Source organism: Saccopteryx leptura, chromosome X, assembly GCF_036850995.1.
Source record: "Saccopteryx leptura isolate mSacLep1 chromosome X, mSacLep1_pri_phased_curated, whole genome shotgun sequence".
NCBI lineage: Eukaryota > Metazoa > Chordata > Mammalia > Chiroptera > Emballonuridae > Saccopteryx > Saccopteryx leptura.
The window spans coordinates 138,301,410-138,327,720 of record NC_089516.1 but is presented as its reverse complement, the minus strand read 5'-3'; the positions used below and the strand labels follow the sequence as shown (position 1 = coordinate 138,327,720).

The following is a 26,311-nucleotide window of genomic DNA, read 5'->3' as shown; positions in this document are numbered from 1 at the left end:
TTGAGAGCCTTAAAGTTTGGAAGATATTAACAATAGAAGATATAGACATTTAGAAATCCTAAAATTAGAAATCTTGGATATCGAAAATCATTGGAGAACCTGAATATTGACATATTTGTGTTAAAAGACATAGAATTTGAGAAATGTACTATTCATGATGATGTAAGTCAAAGATGTTGGAAGCCAAAGATATTAGAACACCTAGACTTTAAGGAATCAGTATGTTAAAAGACCTACTCATTCAAACATTGAGGATATTTGAATACCTAAATGTTGAAAGATCAGGTTTTTGGAGATATTGAAAGACTTTGCATAAGAAAACTTATAATTATACAAGATATTGTAAAATCATAATTTAGGAGACACTAAAAGTTATAGGAGCTGAATGATATAAGTAGTAGAAGATGGAGAAGCTGGACTTAGACACATGAAATATGTGAATGCAAGAAGACTGGTATATGGAAGATATTATAAAATTATAAAATTAGAAGTTAGAATTTGGACTTTAAAAGATAAGACCTAGAACTTGAAGGTTGATTTTTGGAGATACTAGAAGACCTAGACTTTTTAATACCCTGATATTGAAAAAATTAGAAAACACTGGCATTGGAGATGTTGCAGGCTAAAGAGTGAAAGATTTGGATGTTGTAACTTTTCATTTTTCTTCTTTTCTTTAATCTTTTTTTTAAAGTGATAGTAGAGGAGATAGTGAGACTAACTCTTATATATTCCTCAACCGGGATCTACCCAGCAAACCCCTTCTGGGGCCAATAATTGAATCAACCAAGTTATCCTCAGTGCCTAAGGTTGACACTAGGATCAACCGAGCCACTGGTTGTGGGAGGGGAAGAGGGAAAAATGGGGGAGAGGAAGAGGAAGCAGATGATTGCTTTTCCTGTGTGCCTTGACCAGGAATCAAATCCAGGACATCCATACGCTGGGCCAACACTCTGTCAACTGAGTCATCCAACCAGGGATGGATGTTGTAATTTTTAGAAGATATGGCAATTAAAGATTTTGGAAGCTTTGTAGCTCAGATGATGTGATGTTAGAGACACTGAAGAATTGGAAAGCCAAATATTAGAGACATTAGAAGGTCATGTTGAAAGGCTTTCATATTAGAATCTGATATTACATTTAAAAATAAATTATAAGGCTATTATTCTAATAAACTTTATGATATGGCATTTCTTTCACTAAAAAGCATAGGGAAAAGACATTCTAGAAAGACAACATGAGGATGTAGGGAAGTACAAGTTGAAACAAGTAATTTGAATGGGCTGGATTCTATCTTAGTCTTAATGAACTGGCCTTCTAGATCTGTGCTGTTTGACAAGGTGGACATGATGGATTATCAAAGAATAGCAATATCAAGGTTAGAGAAACTATTTGACTTTAGATTAAGGATCAGCACACATTTCTTATAATAAAATATCAGATAATAAATATTTAAGGTTTTGCAGGACATACGGTTTCTGTTGTAACTATTGAACTCTGCCACAGCAGTGCAGCTCTAGACAATATATAAATGAGTGAGCAAGGCTTCATGTTGGAAAAAAATTAGGTCAGATTTGGCACAAAGCCTTTAGTTTGCCAAACCCAGATCTAGATGCCAAATCTAGGATGTGGTAAACTTAAGTAAATTCTAGGCTGGCATTCACATGCAAGAGAATGGATAGAATAATTTGAAAGCCAGAGGTAAATAAATATAGATGAATTTTATGATACTGAGAAGATGAGGTTGGTCATAACTTAAAAATAGAGTTTTCATTGATACTTATTTGTTTTAAAGGCCTGAACAAGAAGATTTGTATTCAGAGCTAAATTAAGGGGTAGCATTAAAAGGGGCTAGGGTTCAGTGAGAATGACCTAATTTAGTAGGCTAGAAGATTAACAAGAAAATTAAAGAAACTCACCCATACAGACTGAATTAATCCTGCCAGGGCTAACCACCATTCTCCCAAAGAGAGAGAATAGCCAGCCCAGGGCAGACAAGAGGACAGTGGTAAGTGGTAAACCTCTCACTCTAAGTCCCATTTTGTTATCATTTTGGCACTTATTATATCACTATTAATTAATTAAGAACTATTGCTAAATTTTTGGAATAATGTAGAGAAAAAGGGAAACTGCAACTTGCTAGGCACACCTCAGGCACTTTGGCTATAGGTAATAAGTTGAATTTCTGATCTTATCCACCAGAGATAAGCAACAAGTTTAAGAGAGTTGACCTGTAGGCTAAAGAACATGAATACTTAGAGAGAACTGAGGAAGATAGGGACTATCACATACACTGTATGAAAGAGAACACTGGCAAACAAAACTGATTAAGGTACACAGGCTATACAATCATTTAAAGGGGTTGGCAAAAGCAGATTTACAGTTGTTAGTAAGTAAGACAGTTTATTCTTGTATTATTATTTATTTAACCTGCACGTCCTTTTCCATGTGAACAACTAACTGTAAACCTGCTTTTGCCCACTCCTGTATAGAAAATGGGCAGCCACAGAATATTTTTTTAATAAGGAAGTAAAAGAATCAGAATTGTGCACAAGGGAAGTTAGTAAATCAGCAAGTTGCTGAATACCAAAGACTATTAGATAGATGTATCATCCAGGTTAAGTGATAGTGACAGCTTGGTTTAAGGAAGTGACAATTCTATTGCTCAACAGACATTGTTAGAGTTACAGTGAATACTCTTCATGTTACCACTATTTTCATACCACTATTTCAAACTTCCTGATACACAGAAGATATACAAAGAAGTTCAGGAGATAATTATCAGGAAGTGTTTTAACCTAGTAAGATTACTTAGACATCCAATTCTCTCAAAGGCAGTTGAGCCAGAAACTTGTGGTTTAAACAAAGTGGGTCTTATATAGTTTTATCATTAGCTCCTATCAACACAAGAGCAAATTAATTATTTTAAAAGTAGAACCAAGTAGATGGATTATTTTCTAGAGAATAGGAATACTGTAGATGTGAAAAAGCCATTACCTTTAATCTTTAGATAAATAATATCATGCAATGATAACCACATTGTAAATATAGCATATGAAATCATCATAGGTTAAAGAGAAACATAGGGATAAAAGAATTATTGTTTAGGTACATTTCAGAAGCAAACAAAAAATATTAAAAATTGATTTATATTCTTTCTTTCTTCTTAAAACCATCATGCATACCTTATTTTGAAAAAATTAGATAAAAATATCAAAATATTAAAAATTTTAGAAGACAGAAATAAAGTATCATCTATTTGTTTTAAAATGTTTGTTATAATAATAATAACAGCAACAATTTATTGAGTGCTTACTATGTACCAGGCACTGTACTAAGCATTTGATATAATCTCACAGAAAGCCTGTGAAATAATGAAGGTATTTTTTTACCCCATTTTACAGATTAGAAACCCAAGTTTGAAACCTTAAACAAAAACATTCTTACAATCAGAAATCTGGTAATTGGCAAAGACAGGATTGAAAACAGTTCTTTCTGATTCTAAAGTCTTAGGACTTCTGCTGACTTCTCTTGCTCCGTGAGCCCAAGGTTTATCCTGTCGGGACTATGCACCACTTTCCCCAAAAGAAAAAACCCTCAGCCCAGGGCTCAGAAGAAGCAGTAGCAAAACCCTCACTCTAAGTCTCATGTTCTTTTCATTATTGCATTTATCATACAAGTGCCAATTAATCAAGAGCCAGTTCTATGTGTTTGCAATAATGGATTAATTTAATCTTTGGCTTTATGTAATGATGCCAGAAAGATGAAGTGCAATGTCTTAAGCCCACTAGATTCATATTTAATTTATCATTATTTGTAATTCACATAATGAAGTATACTACTTATTTTTTCATCTATTTTCTCTCTGATTTTATGGTTTCCAAGAACATATACACTTTGTTCATAGAACATCATACTTCTGAATTCTTAGATAAACAACCAGAACAAACTTGATTTTAAAGGCTGTTAAAAAATAATAATACCATTTAAATTTCAGTGATCAATGTATTGCATAACACAAACATGATTCACACACTCAGACTATACACACTGTATGTATATATTTTTTTATTTTTGACAGTTTTTAAATATGTCTGGAAAGGAGAAAATTTCCATGTACTTCATGACATATATATAATGTAAGAATTTATCTGAGTTATTCTACAACAGAAAGATTTGTTCCACTCAAACTGTTATAAAATATACTAAAATTCTTTTAACTTTTCAATTTTGCAGATTATTCTTAACTTAAAAGAAAAAAGAAACACCTGTTTACATGGCAGTGTTGTCATTAACTTCTTAGCTTATACTGACTTTCTCATCCTCCTATATGTTCTGCTGCCTTGTTCAACTCAATTATATGTAGTCTATCATATCCTCTCATTGCTGCTACTTCTTAGATTATTTTAACTGGACATTACCTTAAACAATAATTAGATTTATTCCATTGTTTTATTTCAAATGATCTGGGAACTAGACAAATGTTTCCTAGTATCAAGCTGAAGTCTAAACATTCCTATAACAGCTAAAATTATATAGTAGTCAGTTTACCATTAAATTATTTTGTATTCATAGTTCTTATTTGTGCTGTTTAATTTAAGATGTGATTTCTCTAATTCTGTTCAAATTAAGAGAAAAAATTGCCAAGACAGAAATCTCATTGAATGGTAAAATTATCAAGAAAGCACAATCTTTAAAGGCATATAGAACCACTGAGTATACTGGTAAAACAATCATTGAGTTAAAAAAATTATTGACCTCTAGATATGATTAAAATTATGCCAAATTCCATAGAATTTTGAAACAGTAACCTTACAGAATTCTTTGTTTTGGTTTATGGAAACAGTAAATAAAAAATGTTAAAATGTTTTACTCAAAATATCTATTCATTATTATATTCCTCAAAACCTGTAACTCAGAAGAAAAACAGCAATTATCATATAAAAAGAAACTTACAGGAGGTACTGTCTATATTTTCTTCAGAAACTTTATGCTATGTTTGTTTCCCTTTTTTACTGTGGCATCTATGTTTCTCTTTACTGGAAGGCACTAAAATGTAGTAGAGCTTGAACCATGAATAAAATTTTTTAAATAACAAGAACATAATACAATAATACTACTACTTACCTTGGTCTTTATGAAAAGGCTTAGGTACGAACAATGAGGTTGATAAATCCTTTTATCAAGTTAATGACATTAGAGATGAAAGGACTTTAGAGAGCAAATAGTCCATTGTTCTCATTTGACAGATAAGGTAAGAATAAGATGATTTGACTAAGACCATTCATTCATCTAGTGGCAAAGCAAAAACTTCAAATCAAGGTTTCCTAGTTCCTGGGCCCATATCATTTATACTATATTTTCAGTTATAACTCTATTTGGAATTGGAGCAGTGGTTTGCAATCATGACTATATTTTTAAAAAATCACTTTAGGACTTTTCAAAACATAGAAATGCTGTTCTCATCTCTGATTCAGCATACCTAGGGGCAGTTCCCAGAAATCTGTATTATTTTCAAAGGTCTCCATCATGATTTTTCTGTGCAGTTAGTGTTGAGAATCATTGTGGCTTACAGTAAAAGCATAAAACTTCTCTGGCACTCTGACAAGTCATAAGCACCAAAGCACCCTATAATGTGTTTTCAACTCTCTTCTGCTTCTTTTGAGCTTGTTAAGGGATGTCTCTCATCCCAACTCTAACTATGCAAGCAAGCTTTTTTAACTTTTGCATTTTCCCTTTCCTCTAATCACTTCAGTCTCAGATATAGGTAGCCTATAATTCAGACTTCCACATGTGGAGCAGATTTTCACCATATTTAAGGAAGAGGAAGGAAGTATCAATACATATATTTTTTTCTGAAGACTATTCAACTGTTCTAAATCACTAGGAAGACCAAATATGAGAACAGAGAAGATTGATGGAAATGAACTCTAGTAGCATCCTTCCATAATTAAGAACCAAAGTAAATCCAGGAATCCACTATAAATATACTGCCTTTCCAAACTAATTAAAAACTAGTGAAAAGAAGAGGGTTTGGATCCTTTCTATTGAGATAGCAAGTTAGGCTTAAACAGAATTAAAACAAATTTCCAGATCAAGAAAACAAATTAAATTGTCCAACCAAGTACAGTAGTCCTTTCCTTAGGTACTGGAATTGACTCCTAAAAACCTTATTGTAGGGGAATTTGTGTTGGACAAAATTATGAGCTTTTGGGGGAAATCAGGGCAGGGAAAGAAGTATTATGAAAGTAAAGACAGAGTGAATCTTCATGGTATTTTGCTAAATTTACATTAGCAATAGTGATTATTGGACAATTAATTTATATTTCTCTCTGATTCCAAGGTGAAAACAATCATGCATCAATGAAAATGCTGATCATCCCAGTATTGATAGGGAAAAAATTCAAGAAAATTGGATTTTGTCTGGAGATAAAGTGTAAGCTCTGTCTTCTGGTCCACTTTCATCCTCTGGCACATGAATCACCACACCTTCAGAGCTAATCAGACCTGAATCCCTAAATTTAACTTTCTATGTGTAGTCTTTCTGCCTGTTGTTTACAGAATGGTTTTGAATGACACAACATGATAGTCCAATCTCTTTTCTTCTGTTGGCCTAAGCAAAAAGAAAAGAATCAGTGGTATTTGTTTGAAAGTTTCTTCTTACTGATTTATAGGGTTATGGGTAATTATTTAAGCTTTGCCTGAAGGTCAATAAATATTCAACTGAAGGATCTTTTTCCTGAATCATCACAGCATGTTTTTTACAGAGTGGTTACTTCAACATTTTTCAAGTCCTTCAGGTTAACTTAGGTTGAGCTCTTTTCTCAACTTTCGATGTGATTACATCTCTGGAACATTTCTCAATGATTGGAGGGTGAGAGTCTAATAGTTTAGCAATATCCCTTAATTTAATGTCTTCAAATCCTTTGAAACCTAAATGTTTTGCAGATGCTAGAATACTTTCATTTCATTTTCTACAACTGGAGAGAATTTTTCAGAATCAGTTACAACTTCATTCCAAAGTTTCTGTCAAGCACCATAAAAGATTGATCATTTTATGTCTCTCACTGATTCTTGTACTATTGTTGAAGTGTTACAGACATTGAAATTTTGCCAAGCTTCTTTCACATAAGTTCTGCTGTTTCTCTCATAAGATCTGCAAGGTAGTCTGTCGGGAGCCGATCCACTAATGCTGGCTAACTAGGTCACAGCAGCAGAAGACCCACAACTGCTGGCTGACAAGGTCACAGCAGGAGAAGACCCACAACTGCTGGCTGACAAGGTCACAGCAGAAGAAGATCAAAAACTGCTGATTGACAAAGTCACTGCAGTGAAGACCAATGGCTGTGGGGTGACAAAGTCACTGCAAAAGGAAAGGCACGATACTTCCCCCTTTGATTTTTTTAATTAATCTGGCCTTATATCCCCCCTTTTTCTGGGTGTGTGCTATTATTTGTGGCACAGGGATAATAGTACCGTACTTTCCCTGTAGATTTGTAGTAATTTCTTTGGAAATGAGACAGAGGGTGTGAGTTCCACAGAAAAGCCTGTAAGCCCCTTGAACTGGGCTCATAGACATAAGAGGCTGGCTATGATATCCCTCATAAAGGGTTAAGTTTGTAGGAGAATTCCTTCTTAATCATGTTAAAAAGAATAGTTTGTGACTTGTGAATGGTTAGGAGGCAGTGGCTGTGCACAGAGCACCCTGAGGCCTTCACTTAACATTTTTTCCTCCCTAGCCTTTTCATGTGATAAGTAGAGAAACATTCCTTTCTTCTTTGATCTGCAAATAGTGGTATATTCTGAGAAGAATAGAGTCAAAACTTAACTAGTGTTTAAATATAATAAATAAGTAATATTTGATTAGACAATAGTATCTTAGGTAGGTATAGTAGAATGGCCCATTGTGTGGCCTAGAATGAGAGCATAGTCAGCAAGAAAAGAATGTTTTACTAAGAGAATTGTCTTTTGACTAAAGGCAATTGCTAGGCTTTCTCAATGAGATGTTCTCATGAGATTTAAAAATGTAGGGAAATCCATGGAATGTCTTGTGTTGCTGCTGGGCTATCTTGCAAGTGCACTCTGCATATCTTTGGATGAAAGCTATTCTTGATGTTATGTTAATTTCTATAGAGGCAAGCCTTTTAGAACTAATACTCTAAAAGCTTTTACTGATGTTGTTATCGCTATTCAAGTTATTTTGTATTTTGAATGATTTGCTACCTGACTTGTGACTCATAGATGTAAATGAACTGTTATCCGGAAACATGAAAACATAGTGAAACAAAAGTAATAATTAACACCATGTGATTGTAACTCGGTGTGCGTGTATAAAAAGGGAGCTATACTAGCATTTGGGAGAGATGCCTGGCAGTAAATGCTAACTAGAGAATAAAGAGAAAGAAAAGAATTCGGCTCTCTCACTCGATCTCGCCGACGCCGTCTCTTCCTGTGGGACCCCTGGATCCCCCCCGGGGCTGGACCCCGGCATTTGGCGCCCGATACAGGGACTCACAGGTAATCCCCCCTCGTTGTCTCGGGACGGCTAGGACTCCACTCAGGGTGCTGCAGACCCCCCTGTAAGAAAGACAGGGTGAGGATAGGTGGAGAATTTCAGAACTTAAGATTTTGAGAAGTCATGGGCCATACTGAGTCTAAAGAAAGAAGACTCTTTATGAAAGTTATTAAGTATACACTTTCCCAAAAAGGAGTTAAGGTCTCCTCTAAACAAGTAGCTCGTTTTATGAAATTCGTACAAAAATGTTCTCCATGGTTTCCAGATGAGGGAACGCTTGATTTCGAGAAATGGGTTAAAGTTGGAGAAGATTTAAAACTTTATTATGAGCTTCACGGACCAGAAAAGGTTCCAGTTGATACATTTGCTTTATGGAGCTTGATTAAAGATGCCTTAAATCCAGAACATGAGATGCATAAACTTTCTAAGGCAACTGCTCCTCCAAAAGAAGAGACTCCGTTAATTAGAAGTAAAAGGCAGTCTCAAGATAGTACAAATCATGCTATGGCCTCTTTAAAATTAAGTAAACATCAGAATGATAGTGAAAATCATTTATCTCCAAAAGATGAGGCTGAATTAGAAAATGAGGCAGCTAAATATAATAGGGATAATGAGGATTGGAAGTCAAAAACAGTCTTGCCCATATTATATCCCTCCAAGACTGACAAAAAGGATGAAAATAAGGCTGTTAAAATGTCTTTGCCTCTACCAGTACAATCACCAGATGTTAATGAAAAGAAAAAATCATCAGGGTTAACAGGGTTGCAGAAGGCAATTCAAGCTTCTTGCGACCAAGGGGAAACTGATTTGGCATTATGTTTCCCTGTGGCTGTGGCTGGTGAATTTGATGAGGAGGATCCTACATGGGAGCCGCTTTCTTATAAATTATTGAAAGAGTTGAAAATGGCTTGCAGTCAATATGGACCCACCTCTCCTTATACTATGTCTTTGGTGGAAACAGTTTCTCATAATTGGATGACTCCTTATGATTGGGAACAAGTGGCTAAAGCTTGTTTATCTGGAGGAAATTATCTCCTTTGGAGAGCTGAATATGAGGAGCAAGCTAAACAACAGGCAGTTAGGAACAGGAGGACACATAATCCTGTGATTAGAGAAATGATTACGGGAGAAGGAGAATTTGCTGATGTTAGTGAACAGTTAAAACTTTCTAAACCAGCTTTGATACAAGTGAATAATTGTGCTATATCAGCTTGGAGAAAGTTGCCAGCTTTGTCTGGTGGAGATGTTACTGTAGTAGGAGTAAAACAGAAAGGTGATGAACCTTATGAGGAGTTTGTTGCTCGGTTGATTCAAGCAGTAAGAAGAGTTATTTCAAATGAGGCGGCAGGAGATATTATAATTAAACAGTTGGCTTATGAAAATGCTAATTCCACTTGCCAGGCTATGTTGCGGTCAGTGAGGAGAGAAGGAACGATAGGAGATTTCATCAAAGCCTGTCAGGATGTAAATCCTGCTTTTGTTCAGGGAGTAACTATTGCTGCAGCTTTAAAAGGAGAAACGTATCCTCAATTTATTAAGACCATGTATCAAGGAAAAATGCCTTCTGTCAATGAAGCTTCCTCTAAGGGAAGTCTTACTTGCTTTACTTGTAATCAAACGGGCCACTTTAGCCGACAATGCCCTAACAAGAGTGGGCAAGCAGGCCCAGGAGTGCAAGGGACAGCTCCCGTAATTAATAATGCTAATAATAATGTCCCATTGCCTAAGACTTTGTGTCCACGCTGTCAAAAAGGATATCATTGGGCAAAGCAGTGCCGTTCTAAATTTCACAAAAACGGACAGCCATTAGGACCAAATTTAGGAATAGAATGGCAGCCCCCACATAATTCAAATCTGACAAGTAATCAAAGTAGCAATCAGGGAAACTGGCAAGGGGGCCAGCCTCAGGCCCCGATAACAATTGGGGCCAGCCTGAATCCATTTGTCAACTCCGGTCCGTCTCAGACCTCACCAGGGCAACCCCAGGCAGCGCAGGACTGGACCTCTGTTCCACCGCCTCAGCAATATTAACCCCTGACAGTCCGGCGGTTACATTACCAACAGGAGTTAAAGGTCCCCTTCCTAAAGGAATGGTTGGATTATTAATTGGCAGAAGTTCAACATCTTTAAAAGGAATATACGTAATGCCAGGAATAATTGATTCGGACTATGAAGGGGAGATAAAAATAATGATTGCTCCCCCAATTAAAACGCTTGAGATTTATCCTGGTCAAAGAATTGCTCAGCTTTTACTATTGCCTTACTGTCCCATCGGAAAGCCTATATCTGAACAAAAACGGGGAGAAGGTGCCTTTGGCTCCAGTGATTTTGTGTTTTGGATACAAGAAATTAAGAAAGTTCGGCCACTAAAGAAATTAAAGATTTCTGGAAAAGAAATCGAGGGGCTTTTAGATACCGGGGCAGACGTCTCCTGCATTGCTGGCAAAGATTGGCCTCGAGCCTGGCCGACTCAGTCAACTCCAACCTCATTAGTTGGACTTGGCCAGGCTTCAAATGTTGCTAAAAGTTCTCAAATATTAACCTGGCAGGATGAAGACAATAACCAAGGAACTTTCTGCCCCTATGTAATTTCAAGTATACCATTATCTCTCTGGGGGAGAGACATTTTAGAACAAATGGGTGTTTTCATGTACAGCCTAGATTCAAAAGTAACTGCACAAATGTTACAGATGGGTTTTGATCCTAATCGAGGGCTAGGAAAGAAACAGCAGGGCCAAGTATATCCAAGTCAGACATTAGAAAATCAAGGAAGACTTGGTATAGAATATACAAATTTATAGTTGGGGCCACTGAGTTATTTGCTGCCGATCCTATTAACTGGAAATCTAACAACCCAGTATGGGTAGAACAGTGGCCCCTGAGTTCAGAAAAAATTAAGGCAGCCAGAGAATTAGTTATGCAGCAATTACAGGAAGGACATATAGAAGTTTCTAACAGTCCATGGAATACTCCTATTTTTGTTATTAAAAAGAAATCAGGAAAATGGAGGTTGCTACAGGACCTTAGGGCTATAAATGCCACTATGGAAGATATGGGGTCATTACAACCTGGACTCCCCTCACCAGTTGCGATGCCTCATGGCTACAGTGTAATTGTTATAGATTTACAGGATTGCTTTTTTACTATACCATTAGCTACACAGGATTGTCGAAGGTTTGCATTTAGTCTGCCATCAGAAAATTTTAAACAACCTTATGAGAGATATCAATGGAAGGTATTACCCCAGGGAATGAAAAACAGTCCCACGCTTTGTCAAAAATTTGTGAATCAAGCTTTAGATCCAATAAGATTAAAATATCCTGATCTTTATTTAATTCACTATATGGATGACATTTTGCTTGCTCTGCCTGATCGGGAAAAATTGCATAATATTTTACAAGAAACAACTCAGTCTTTACAGAATTTTGGATTAAAAATTGCCCCTGAAAAAATTCAAGTACAGCCACCTTTTAATTACTTAGGACGTGTTCTGTCTACAGACATTGTCAGTCCTCAAAAGTTACAATTAAGAAAAGATCATTTAAAAACTCTAAATGACTATCAAAAATTATTGGGAGACATTAATTGGATCAGACCCTATTTGAAATTAACTACAGCAGAGCTTAAGCCATTGTTTGATATTTTGAGAGGAGATGCTGATCCAACTTCTCCTCGAGAGCTCACAGAAGAAGCGGCAAAAGCTCTTAGAAAAATAGAAGAAGTAATTAATAATCAACATTTAGTCAGAGTTATTATAGAGGAACCATGGCAGCTTGTGATTTTAGCCACTGAACACACCCCTACCGGATGTTTGTGGCAGAATGGCCCTCTAGAGTGGCTTCACTTACCTGTCTCTCACAAGAAAGTTATTATGCCCTATACTGATTTGGTGGCTACTCTTATAATTAAAGGAAGAAACCGCAGCAGAGAGTTGTTTGGTAAAGAAATGGCGGAAGTCATTGTTCCTTATAATAAGGATCAATTTCAAGCATTATTACAGCTAAATTCAGAATGGCAAATTGCTTTTAGTAATTTTACAGGGCAGGTTTTATTTCATCTTCCTGCTCACCCACTGCTGCAATTTCTAAAAAGACAATCAGTAATTTTTCCCACTAAGACTTCTAGAAATCCGCTGCCGCCACCAGCTGCACTGGTTTTTACTGATGGCTCATCTAATGGTAAAGCTGTAACAATTATAGGGGATGAGCATATTATCACTGATACTCAGGAGAAATCAGCGCAAAAAACAGAAATTATTGCTGTTATAACAGCATTTCAAAAATTGAAACATGTTCCCTTTAATTTGTTCACTGATTCACAGTATATAGTTAAAATGTTTCCTCACATTGAAACTGCTTCTTTACCACATCATCTAACCACGATTTTTTCACTTTTAAGCAGCCTACAAAAGCAGATCCATTCCAGAACTCTCCCTTTCTTTATCGGCCACATTCGCTCTCACACTTCTATTCCAGGGCCACTACACGAAGGAAATCGTCTTGCTGATTTTCTTACACAGCAGAAAGCAGTGTTTACAGCAGTAGAAGAAGCAAAACTTTCACATGCTTTACATCACCAGAATGCATCTGCACTCCGGTGGCAGTTTCAACTATCTCGTGAAGCTGCTCGAGCTATCGTGCGTAGCTGTAACACTTGCCCTACTCACTTTTCTAATCGTAGTTTTGGAGTTAACCCACGAGGACTCCGACCCAATGACCTTTGGCAGATGGATGTCTGTCATATTTCATCTTTTGGCAAACTTTGCTATGTACATGTTTGTGTTGATACCTTTTCAAATGTTGTTGCTTGTACTGCACGAACTGGAGAGGCCTTTAAGGATGTAGTACAACATCTTTTTCACTGCTTTGCTATTCTAGGAATGCCAAAGGCTATTAAAACTGATAATGCTCCAGCATATACATCAGCTGCCTTTAAAAGGTTTTGTAACACCTTTAATATTTCACATATTACTGGCATCCCTTACAATCCACAGGGACAAGGTATAGTAGAAAGGACTCATCAGACCCTGAAAATGCAGATTCAAAAACTACGGGAAGGTGAGTTAAAATATAGTTCCCCACATCAGCTTTTAAATCATGCTTTGTTTGTTATTAACAATCTTAATTCAGACTCTCAAGGCCACACTCGCATGCTGAGACACTGGAATCTGGATCTGGATAAGCCTAAACCAATGGCAAAGTGGAAGGATTTATTGACAGGTCAATGGAAAGGTCCAGATGTAATTTTAACTCAAGGGAGAGGGTATGCTTGTATATTTCCACAGGACGCTGACTCGCCTCTTTGGATCCCAGACCGGCTGATTCGCCATGTGTCACCAGAGGCCTCCACTGCCACTGCTGCCCCCTCCCAGCCAGAAGGAGACTTCTGTGCCACCCGCATCACCAGTGACTTTCCAGCAAAGGCCATCAAGGAGCTCTCTGTATAATCCTGTTACTCGAGTGATGCAGCGATTGTCACTACAGGAAGCTAGACGACCTCCCTATCAACGGATGGCTCGCTCTACTCGAACTGTCAACCCACCAACCTGGGGCCAGTTGAAGGCATTGACTGTGAGGGCTGATTTAATTTGTCATCGACAAAACATACATCGTAACCCTGCTAATATGTTTATTGTTATGCTAGCTGTACTTTCAATTCAGGTACTTAATGTTGAGGCTACTGAACAAAACAAATCTTATTGGGCTTATATTCCAAATCCACCATTAGTTAAGCTCGTTACTTGGGGAGGAAATGATATACCTGTGTTTAATAATCATACTAAGTTTTTGGGAGGATCATGTAGTTCTTTTATTATGCATAAAACTAATTCAAATTTCTCATTTCATGGGAAAACGGATAAGATACCTATATGTTTTATGTTTAATAATACTCACAAGATTTCTGGGTGTTTTCCTACTACACTTAAGACTATTTTGACTGACTCTCCTAAAAGTAATAAACCTGGACACCCAACAAGAGACTTATGGTCTCTCACAATTTTAATGCCTGGAGGCCCTGACACCCATGAGTATAATCCTGTTACATTGCCTCCTAAGGGATTTCACCCATGTGAACTTTATCCTCCAAAAAAGGCAACTCAAGAGCCTTACTGGTGGTCTGTAGAGAATAGATTTGGTTTTCCCCCATGGCAAGAATGTGCATATTACAATTATATGAATTATACTGCATATGCTGTTAATTTCACTGTACAAGATTGGTCTAGTCCTTATTCTGAATATGATTATAGAAAATTAGTACAGAAAATGAAAGACGATTACAGTTGGTCAGATAAATATAATCCTTTAAATAAAATCGTCACACGTTGGCAGTCTGCTGGATGGATACCTGCACAGCTGACTTATCAGGATGAATTAACCACCAGGTATCAAACAAAGCTTTGGCAGCTAATTGCAGCTGCTGCACCAGCATATTTGGTTAGGCCTTACCCTTATCCTGCTCAGAATATTTTTGTTCAGGCTTGTGTACCGGCTCCTTATGTACTCTTGATTGCTACAATAGACAGTAATCTTTCTGTTAGTACTTATAATTCTATATTTAGCATTTCCTGCTCTCGCTGTGTTTTAACAAACTGTCTATCTTATGACACCAAAGCTCAAGTTATGTTTATTTTGCGGCAGCCACCTTATGTGATGTTACCTGTTAGTCTGTCTCAGCCTTGGTATGATGACCCAGGGTTGCATGCACTACAGGCTGTTTCTGAAGCGCTTGCTCACCATCGAGGAAAGCGATTTGTTGCCGCATTGATTTTGGGAATTACTGCTCTTATTGCTATTATAGGATCTGTAGCTGCTTCCACCACTGCTTTAGCTCAATCAGTTCACACTGCAAATCATGTGGATAGTTTATCTCGTAATATATCTCTTGCATTAGCAGTACAGGAGACTATAGATAGAAAGTTAGAATTGAAAGTGAATGCTTTAGAAGAAGCTTTTATTCACATATGTAATGAGTTGTTAGCTATGAAAGCTAGAATGACTCTTAGATGCCATGCAGGATTCAGGTGGATATGTGTGACTCCTTTAGAATACAATCAGTCTATCATAGCATGGAATAATGTACAGAATCATTTGTTAGGTGTATAGAATAATAGTGATATTAGTTTAGATTTGAAGGAATTACATCAGCAGATACAAAACTTAGGACATTCAGGCTCTTTAGTCTCTGCCTCAGAAGTAGCTAATCAATTTGTTGAAAACATTAAAAGTATGTTTTCTATGCATGGCCTGACCTCTCTGGCTACTGATATAGGCATAATAATAGCTGTGGCAATTATCACTCTTCTTGTCCTTCCAGTCATGTTCCGACTCTTAAACAGCAATCTCAGAGAAACAACGGTGAAAATACAAAAGCTTTATTTAAATAATAAAAAAGGGGGAGATGTCGGGAGCCGATCCACTAATGCTGGCTAACTAGGTCACAGCAGCAGAAGACCCACAACTGCTGGCTGACAAGGTCACAGCAGGAGAAGACCCACAACTGCTGGCTGACAAGGTCACAGCAGAAGAAGATCAAAAACTGCTGATTGACAAAGTCACTGCAGTGAAGACCAATGGCTGTGGGGTGACAAAGTCACTGCAAAAGGAAAGGCACGATACTTCCCCCTTTGATTTTTTTAATTAATCTGGCCTTATATCCCCCCTTTTTCTGGGTGTGTGCTATTATTTGTGGCACAGGGATAATAGTACCGTACTTTCCCTGTAGATTTGTAGTAATTTCTTTGGAAATGAGACAGAGGGTGTGAGTTCCACAGAAAAGCCTGTAAGCCCCTTGAACTGGGCTCATAGACATAAGAGGCTGGCTATGATATCCCTCATAAAGGGTTAAGTTTGTAGGAGAATTCCTTCTTAATCATGTTAAAAAGAATAGTTTGTGACTTGTGAATGGTTAGGAGGCAGTGGCTGTGCACAGAGCACCCTGAGGCCTTCACTTAACATTTTTTCCTCCCTAGCCTTTTCATGTGATAAGTAGAGAAACATTCCTTTCTTCTTTGATCTGCAAATAGTGGTATATTCTGAGAAGAATAGAGTCAAAACTTAACTAGTGTTTAAATATAATAAATAAGTAATATTTGATTAGACAATAGTATCTTAGGTAGGTATAGTAGAATGGCCCATTGTGTGGCCTAGAATGAGAGCGTAGTCAGCAAGAAAAGAATGTTTTACTAAGAGAATTGTCTTTTGACTAAAGGCAATTGCTAGGCTTTCTCAATGAGATGTTCTCATGAGATTTAAAAATGTAGGGAAATCCATGGAATGTCTTGTGTTGCTGCTGGGCTATCTTGCAAGTGCACTCTGCATATCTTTGGATGAAAGCTATTCTTGATGTTATGTTAATTTCTATAGAGGCAAGCCTTTTAGAACTAATACTCTAAAAGCTTTTACTGATGTTGTTATCGCTATTCAAGTTATTTTGTATTTTGAATGATTTGCTACCTGACTTGTGACTCATAGATGTAAATGAACTGTTATCCGGAAACATGAAAACATAGTGAAACAAAAGTAATAATTAACACCATGTGATTGTAACTCGGTGTGCGTGTATAAAAAGGGAGCTATACTAGCATTTGGGAGAGATGCCTGGCAGTAAATGCTAACTAGAGAATAAAGAGAAAGAAAAGAATTCGGCTCTCTCACTCGATCTCGCCGACGCCGTCTCTTCCTGTGGGACCCCTGGATCCCCCCCGGGGCTGGACCCCGGCAGTAGTCAAACATAAAGCAAATATAATACATCATGAGCATTTTTAGCACTTCCAGCTGCATGGGTTGAAGCAGTACAGTTGTAATGGGTGGGAGGATGGAGACGACTTTAATACAAAGATCAGCATTTACTCTTGCACTTTTGTCAATGAGACAAGTGTCCAGTAACATAAGAATCAGCAACACTTTGAACTCAAGATTTTTTTTTGTTTAAATATTACTCAACCTCAGGAGCAAAACACTTCAAAAACTAATACAAAAAGGGTTTCTCTATGATCCAAATTTTATGGTTTCCCTCATCTAGACAGGAAAATGTTTCTCACATTCTCTTCTAAGAGAATATAGATTTTGAAATCTGTGAAGCAACATGGGTTTAATCAGAAAGTCACCACATGCATTGGAACAGAGTATGTCTTTGAGCTTGTCTTTTCCAGGCTTGAAGCCTGTGGTTTGTTTCTCGTCTTTTGCAATACATGTGCAAGTAGGCGTGCACTTCCAGAACATGACCGTTTCATCAATATTAAACACATGTTCAGGCAAATAGCCATTTTCCTCCATCATTTTTTTCCAAAAGTTCAAGATACTTTGCAGCAGCTTCATAATTTTCTTTTTCTGCGAGATACTTTTTTCATATAGACCATATCATTTCTTAAACTTATTCAACCACCTATTACTCATGATGAATGTTATAATTTTTCATCTAGATTGAAATTTAAACTTTTATTTTTGTGATGATTATTGGCTAATTATATATACAGAAAAAGACTTATTTGGCTTTTCTGTTTAAAAGCCACAAATACAAATCTCTTTCCATTTTTTCTATTTAGGCATTTTGAATTATTTGTGATTTTTCTCAATTATTCCTGTGTGCCGATTAACTCACTAGCCCTAATACTTTGTCATTTTTATTCACTGTTTGAACTATAGATTCATTAACACAAAAAAAACCCTTAAAAAACAAATCAAAACAACAACAAATTCCCTAGAGAGGTCTTGATCCCACCATTTTCAAGCATTTCAACAACACTCATTCTGTTTGCAATAGACATTACCTTTCTTGCCTTTTCTACTGATCTTGCATTTATTTCTATCATCTACCACTTTGCTTTTCTGTTTGCATGCTATTGTTACCCAGACTTAAGCAAATTTACAATTATTGAACCTTTTATATCACTGAGTGATATACAACACTAATTTGTAATATAAATGAAAACATTCACAAGACAAATGAAAAGGGAAAAACAGCTTTTGCATGGCTGCATGTGTGTGATTGACAGCTGTAGAGTAAGCAACAAACAGAAGTACAAGGGTAGAAACAAACAACTCAAATGTTGGTCTCGTCACATGAGGTAGTCAGCAAGACATGATGATGACCTGAACTTGCATTTTGTTCCAAAACTCTCAAACGTGCAGACTAGGTAAACTGAAATTTTGTATGAGAATGACTTGCAGTTTTAGAGGGATCCCAAAACTGAGGAGTCAAGTTCAGGTTACCAGGTTAAGAAGAAAGGCACAAATGTCACCATCTAGAAGAAAGCAGATACAAAAATAAGAAATAAATTCAGGAAGGCAGGCAGTCTGCTTAAGTAGAATATAAGCTAGTGAGTCAACTAGAATTTGGGATATTAATAATATATTCCAAATAGTTTTTACAAAGGCTAAAACAATTTGCATGCTAATTAACAGTGGATGAGAATCTTTTTTCCCATATGTTCACCCAATGTGAAATATTATCAACCATTGTAATTTGTGTCAAGCAGAAGGTGAATAACAAGGTATCTTGTTTTTGTCTTAATTTTTATTTCTTTAACCATACTTCCATATGGCAAACCATTTCCATTTCTTCATCTTTAAATTGTCAGTTCATAAGTTTTGCCACCTTTTTTTTAAACTGGTTTATAGGCATTATATTAGTATATTAGGGAACTCTTATTTTAATTTCATGTTGCAAACATTTTATCTAAGCTTGTCATTTACTTTTTAATTGTATTCATTTTATCTTTTGCCATCAATATGTTTCAAATATTTATGTAGTCAAATGTTTCATACCTTGCTTTGAAAAGCTGTCTTGTCCCCAAGATGATAAGATTATGTTCACCTATTTTTATTTATTATTTTTATAGTTCTGTGGTAGTATTTCAAGGTATTGAGGAAAGTATGGGCCATTCAATAAATGGTGTTGGAAGAACTGACTATCCACCTACAAGAAATGTCTGATGGTCTTTCTCAATGGTATTTCCCCTATGCACTAGAGACACAGAAGTTATGGTAGTTTCAGAGCCCTAAGATGAGCAAATTGGAGGCTCATGTTAATTCTAGTCAGTTTCTCAGTTTTTTCAGAGGTCAGTGTAGCTTGAATAAAGGAGTGTTTTCAAATTAAAAAATAATTACTATACATTTTTTCTGGCTTAAATTCTGTTCTGCCATGAATCTAAACTCTTTACTTATTTCAGCTGGGTGATTGTACCAATTTATCAGGTCTCTGATCTTCTGATAACAATTTTAGTAATAATAATAAATAGCATGGTTTAACACAACTAAAGAAATTTGAAAGTGAGTTGATTGTTAGATAAGATTAGATGAATACTATTTACTTTGTTAAGGATAATAATGGAACTATGGAAATATAGGCAAATACTTTTTGGAGGGAAAGCTGAAGCCAATTTGCACAATTATGTAATGAGTAATTTTTTTGTGGAAAATAAATTCAGGTGTTTTGTAGGTGAGCATTCATTGCACGATGCTTTCCATTTCTCTATAGGTTTAAACATTCTCAAAATAAAAATTGTGTCTACATATATGAGTGCATAAAGTAATAATTTCATGTTTCATGGCTACATTTTAGGCACTATCACATGTGCATCAGAGTCTTTTCAGATTAAATACAAGATGAAGAGTTATAGCTAAAGAACAACTGATTATTGCAGGGGAATAAATTTAAAAAATATTTTTCTCTTATTGTCAATAAATTAAGTACTAAGCATTATAAAGCTCAAATCTCAATATCAATATAAAGGTAAGAGACTCAATTTCCAAGTTTTCTTTTTCTTTACCAAAATTTGAACAAAATATTTATAACAATTTTACCTAAAACCAGATTATTTGAACCTGGACACAGTTCAACTTTATAATACTATTAACAGTTGTTTCCTATACCATACAAGAGATGGAGATTCTGGAAGAAATAAGGAGCAAACAAGAGCATAAAAACTAATAACCCTGGGGAGGGAGAAAGACTACCATATGTTGAACTAAATCACTGTGTAAAACTTCATTAAAGCAACTTTTAAATGATAGAATATACTTCTACACATAACATTCACTTTGGGTCAGGGTTTATCTCGTATTCTCCAACCTTGGGAATATGTCACTTTTGTAAGATTCTGGAGTCAAGTTAGTATGAAGAATAAAATCCCTGAAATAAACTTCTTATGTTACCTATCTTTCAATTCTGCAAACTATACAGAGACTTAAAACTGCTAGGATGATAACAAATAATGGTATAATCAAGTGCATGTCTTTCAAGGTGGTTTTCCAAAGTACATTTATCTACAGGATTGAGAATATAACATCATTCTTCTAGTCCATGTGAATCTAAGATACCTGGTATCCTCCATTAGGAGAAACAAAACTTATCTCGTTGAACTATGTACTCATGACTTGGAGGTAACACTACTCAAGTGTGCAAAAGGGCAAGAGGGTTTCAGGATGTGTTTCTGTTGGCATTTCAATGAAAAAAAGTTTTTTTTTTTAAATTCTATACACTGTGAAGATTTGTATGTACAAACATGTCTGAGTTCGTTGCTGCTTCTACTGTGAAAGAACATTTGGTCTTAGGGAGTTTGCTTTTATCTTTTATTTTTTTAAAATATTTTTTTATTGAATTTTTAAATTTATTGGGTTAACATGAATTCAAGTGTCCTACTCAATATTACACCATCACCCCTCAACAACATACCATCATGACACTCCCTTTGTGCCCTCATCTTGATTCCTCCCCTTTCCTCTGGGTTTTGCTGTCCTGTTATCTGTATCTATGTGTGTTATATATACATAATTTCACTAATCTCTACACCCTCTCTGAACCTGTCCTCCTTCCCTCTGACTTCTGTCCCTCTGTTCTGTGTCACTCCACCTCTGCCCCTATTCTATTCCTCAGTTCACCGTGCTTATTAGATTCTGCATATAAGTGAAATCGTATGACATTTGTTTTTCTCTGCCTGGCTTATTTCACTTAGGATGATAATCTCCAGTTCCATCTATGCTATCACAAAAGGTAAAATTTTCTTCTTTTTCACAGCAACATAGTATTCCATTGTGTATATGTACCACTGTTTTTTCATCCACTCACAAACATTTGGGATATTTCCAAATCTTGGCTATTGTTAACAATGCTTCAATAAACACAGGGGTGCATATCTTCTTTTGAATCAGTGTTTTGGGATTTTAAGATATATTCCTAAAAGTGGAGTAGCTGGGTCACAAAGCAGTTTCATTTTTAATTTTTTTTTTTTTAAATTTTTATTTTATTTATTCATTTTTTTAGAAAGGAGAGAGAGAGGGAGGGAGGGAGAGAGAGAGAGAGAGAGAGAGAGAGAGAGGAGAGAGTAGGGGGGAGGAGCAGGAAGCATCAACTCCCATATGTGCCTTGACCAGGCAAGCCCAGGGTTTCGAACCGGCGACCTCAGCATTTCCAGGTCGACGCTTTATCCACTGCGCCACCACAGGTCAGGCCTCATTTTTAATTTTTTGAGGAATCTCCTTACCGTTTTCCACAGTGGCTGCCCCAGTCTGCTTTCCCACCAGCAGGGCAGGAGGGTTCGCTTTTCTCCACATACTCGCCAGCACTTATTCTGTGTTGTTTTGTTGAAGAGCGCCATTCTGACTGGTGTGAGATGTTATCTCCTTGTGGTTTTAATTTGCCTTTCTCTAATGATTAGTGATGTTGAGCAGTTTTTCATCTGCCTATTGGCTATCTGTATGTCCTCTTTGGAGATCATTTCTTTTGATCATTTTTTGATTGGATTGTTTGTCTTCCTGGTGTTGAGTTTTACAAGTTCTTTATAAATTTTAGTTATTAACCCCTTATCAGAGACGTATTGTTGAATATGTTCTCCCATTGTATAGCTTGTCTTTTTATTCTGTTCTTATTGTCTTTAGCTGTGCAAAAGCTTTTTAGTTTGATATAGTCCCATTTGTTTATCTTGTCTTTTATTTTACTTGCCCGTGGAGATAAATTGGCAAATATATTTCTGCGAAAAATGTCGGAGAGCTTACTGCCTATGTTTTCTTTTAAGTCTTTTATCCATTTTGAGTTTATTTTTGTGAATGGTGTTAGATGGTGGTCTAGTTTCATTTTTTGCAGGTAGCTGTCCAATTTTTCCAACATAATTTATTAAAGAGGCTGTCTTTACTCCATTGTATGCTCTTACCTCCTTTGTCAAATATCAGTTGTCCATAAAGCTGCTGTGGGTTTATTTCTGTGTCCTGTGTTCTGTTCCATTGATCTATATGCCTGTTCTTATTTTGAGTACAATGGCCTTGTAGTATAATTTGATACCTGGAAGTGTGATACTTATTTCTATATGCCAGGTTATTTTGAGTACAATGGCCTTGTAGTATAATTTGATACCTGGAAGTGTGATACCTCCCACTTTATTTTTCCTTTTCAAGATTCCTGAAGCAATTCGTGTTCTTTTTTGGTTCTATATAAATTTTTGGAATTTGTGTTCTATATCTTTGAAGTATGTCATTGGTATTTTCATTGGTATTGCATTGAATTTATATTTTGCTTTGGGTAATATAGACATTTTAATGATGTTTATTCTTCCTAACCATGAGCACGGTATGTGCTTCCACTTACTTCTGTCTTCCTTTATTTCTTTTATCAATGTTTTATAATTTTCCGAGTACAAGTCTTTAATCTCCTTGGTTAAATTTACTCCTAGGTACTTTATTTTATTTTGTTGCAATAGTGAAGGGGATTGTTTTTTTAATTTCTCTTTCTGACAGTTCATTGTTGGTGTATAAAAATGCCTCTGGCCTGACCAGGCAGTGGCTCAGTGGATAGAGCATCAGACTAGGATGCGGAAAACCCAGGTTCGAGACCCCGAGGTCGCCAGATTGAGCGTGGGCTCATCAGGTTTGAGCAAAAAAAAAAAATCACCAGCTTGGACGCAAGGTTGCTGGCTCAAGCAAGAGGTTACTCGGTCTGCTGAAGGCCCATGGTCAAGGCACATATGAGAAAGCAATCAATGAACAACTAAGGTGTCACAATGCGCAATGAAAAACTAATGATTGATGCTTCTCATCTCTCTGTTCCTGTCTGTCTGTCCCTGTCTATCCCTCACTCTGACTCTCTCTCTGTCTCTGTAAAAAATAAATTAAAAAATGCCTCTGATTTCTGAGTATTAATTTTATATTTTACCACCTTGCTGAATTCATTTATCAGGTCCAGTAGTTTTTTGACTCAGACGTTAGGGTTTTCTATATACAATATCATATCATTTGGAAATAATGATAGTTTTACTTCTTCTTTTCCAATTTGGATGCCTTTTATTTCTTCTTGTTGTTTGATTGCTGTGGCTAGGACTTCCAGGACTATTTTGAATAAGAGTGGTGAAAGGGGGCACCCCTGCCTTGTTCCTGATCTTAAGGGGATTGCTTTTAATATTTGTCCATTGAGTATGATGTTGGCTGTGGGTTTGTCATAGATGGCCTTTATCATGTTGAGGTATGCTCCCTGTATTCCCACTTTGCTGATCATAAATGGGTGCTGGATTTTATCAAATGCTTTTTCTGCATCTATAGAAATTATCATGTGTTTTTTCTCCTTCCTCTTGTTTATGTGGTGAATCATATTGATTGATTTGCGAATATTTTATTAGCCTTGCCTCCCCAGAATAAATCCCACTTGATCATGGTGTATGTTTTTTTTCATATATTGCTGGATTCAGTTTGCTAATATTTTGTTGAGGATTTTAGCATCTATATTCATCAGGGATATTGGCCTATAATTTTCTTTCTTTGTGTTGTCTTTGCCTGGTTTTAGAATCAGAATTATGCTCACCTCATAAAAGGAGCTTGGAAGTCTTCCTTCCTCTTGAATATTCTAAAATAGCCTGAGAAGGATAGGAGTTATTTCTTCTTTGAATATTTGGTAGAATTCACTTGTGAAGCCATCTGGCCCAGGACTTTTCTTTGTTGGGAGTTTTTTGATAACTCTTTCAATCTCATTTGTTGTAATTAGTCTGTTTAGGTTTTCCAATTCTTCCAAATTGATTTGTGGAATATTGTATGTTTCAAGAAATTTGTTCATGTCATCTAAAAGGGTAGGAAAGGCTTAGTTTTAAAACCAAGCCCCAGGCTACAAGGATCCTGCCTGCCCACCGCCAGCCCCCAACACACATTAATATCACCTGGGCGACAGGCTTTTACGTGGGCAGCGCCATCTTTAACAAAGTGAGCATAATATATTTTATCTGCCCAACAGTGACATACACCTCTATACAAAGTGATCACAAGCTCCTGGCATAAATACATGCATTCTGTAAAAGGTATATAAGATGTAAGGAATATCACTTCGAAGAGCTTGTGGTTTACTTCTTCTTTTGGGGTCATGCTGCTCTGCCACCTATTAAAATCTTACTTCTTTCATCAACTTGTCTGGGCATCTCTATCCTTCTTAATTCTTGCTACAAAACCAACTCATTGCCACAGAAGACCAAATAATAGGTACTTGTAAGGCCACTAGCCATGGCCACCATCACAGCTGCCTGGCCCTTGCACGTTCACATTTGATTTGGACATATGGTAGTGAAACAGTGGAGCCAAGAACTGATGGGCCATTACCTTTAATTGGCCATTACCTTGCACCTGGCAGGCGAGAAATACACACAGTGGGAAAACACTTCCCTTTCCATTCAGGGCTCCCAAATCCACTGAGTTATCTGAGTATTCCTGTAATCAAAGGTTTCTACCTCACCAGCTTTATTTACCGCTGTTCCCCATCTCCTTCTCTCTGCACAAATTCTGCACAAACTGGCTTCTCCTTCAACACTCCGCCATCTTGGCCACCTCTCCTTGCAATGTTAATTTCAGGAACTGAGAGAGAGAGCTCCTGGTCTGCCCCATTTTATAGTGTAGAAATCAAAACCTTTTATCCAATATACAAACAAGGAAGTCTCTGATACAAAGTCACTTATCTGAGGCATAAATGGGATTCCTCATAAGAGTGCACCACCCTACATCATGCAACAGTCAAGGGCAGGCATGGCCAACATATGGCCTATGGGCTGGATCTGACCCATGTAATGAGTTTATGAGGCCCGTGATTAAATTTTTAATATTCTTTGCTACTTTAAAATCTCAGCTACTCAGAAGCAGAAGCATCTTTGATTATTGGAAATAAAAATATTTAAGAAGATAGTGATACACAGAAAAGAATTCCATGTGACTAATCTAGGGTTAACTTCCAATAATTGGTCGAATAGATTCGTGATACTTCTTTATTTTAAAAAAAATTCCATTATAAAGATTTACAACTTTTGTACTCATCTGTACTCGATATGAACTATTTGACGTTTAGCGGCAATGTGAAACCCACATTCTTTTAGGCGGAGTTTGCCAGTGTGCACCCAAGGTCAAACAATTTGTTATTTTTGTGGTCAAGTGTGCTGAATCAAGTGGCATTGTAACATAGACAATAGCTGCAGTTGATAACTGAAAACGTGTCCAGGCTGTTTGTAAAATGAAATGTTTTATTTCAGATATAAACCCTTCAAGTTCATTCTATTAATTAAATATTGTTTCAATTGATTGCGATACAGTTTGGATATTATATGGTATGTAATTATATTTTTATTAAAATATATTTTTATTAAAATAATATTGTATATTAAATTTTTTCACTCACATTTATTCTAAACAAATTATATAATAAAATTTTGTTTATTTAAATGAATCATTTTTGTATTTAACATTTTTTAATTTTAATATTTTGTTTGGCCTGTGAAAAAAGTTCTTTCTAATTTGGCCCCGGGGGCAAAACCTGTTGGCCAAGCCTGGTCAGGGATGTGAGGAA

General features: G+C 36.4%; 1 long non-coding RNA gene across 1 annotated transcript in view; it reads right to left on the bottom strand.

The window, feature by feature from the left end:
* Window positions 1–5,860: 5,860 nt before the first annotated feature.
* LOC136385871 (uncharacterized) overlaps window positions 5,861–26,311 on the bottom strand; it is a 68,734-nt gene continuing 48,283 nt past the window's right edge. The window contains exons 5-6 of the long non-coding RNA XR_010747875.1: window positions 17,226–18,755; window positions 5,861–7,153 (exon numbers count right to left, since the gene is read on the bottom strand). This is a non-coding gene — a long non-coding RNA (uncharacterized lncRNA). The remainder of the gene's footprint in view (window positions 7,154–17,225; window positions 18,756–26,311) is intronic.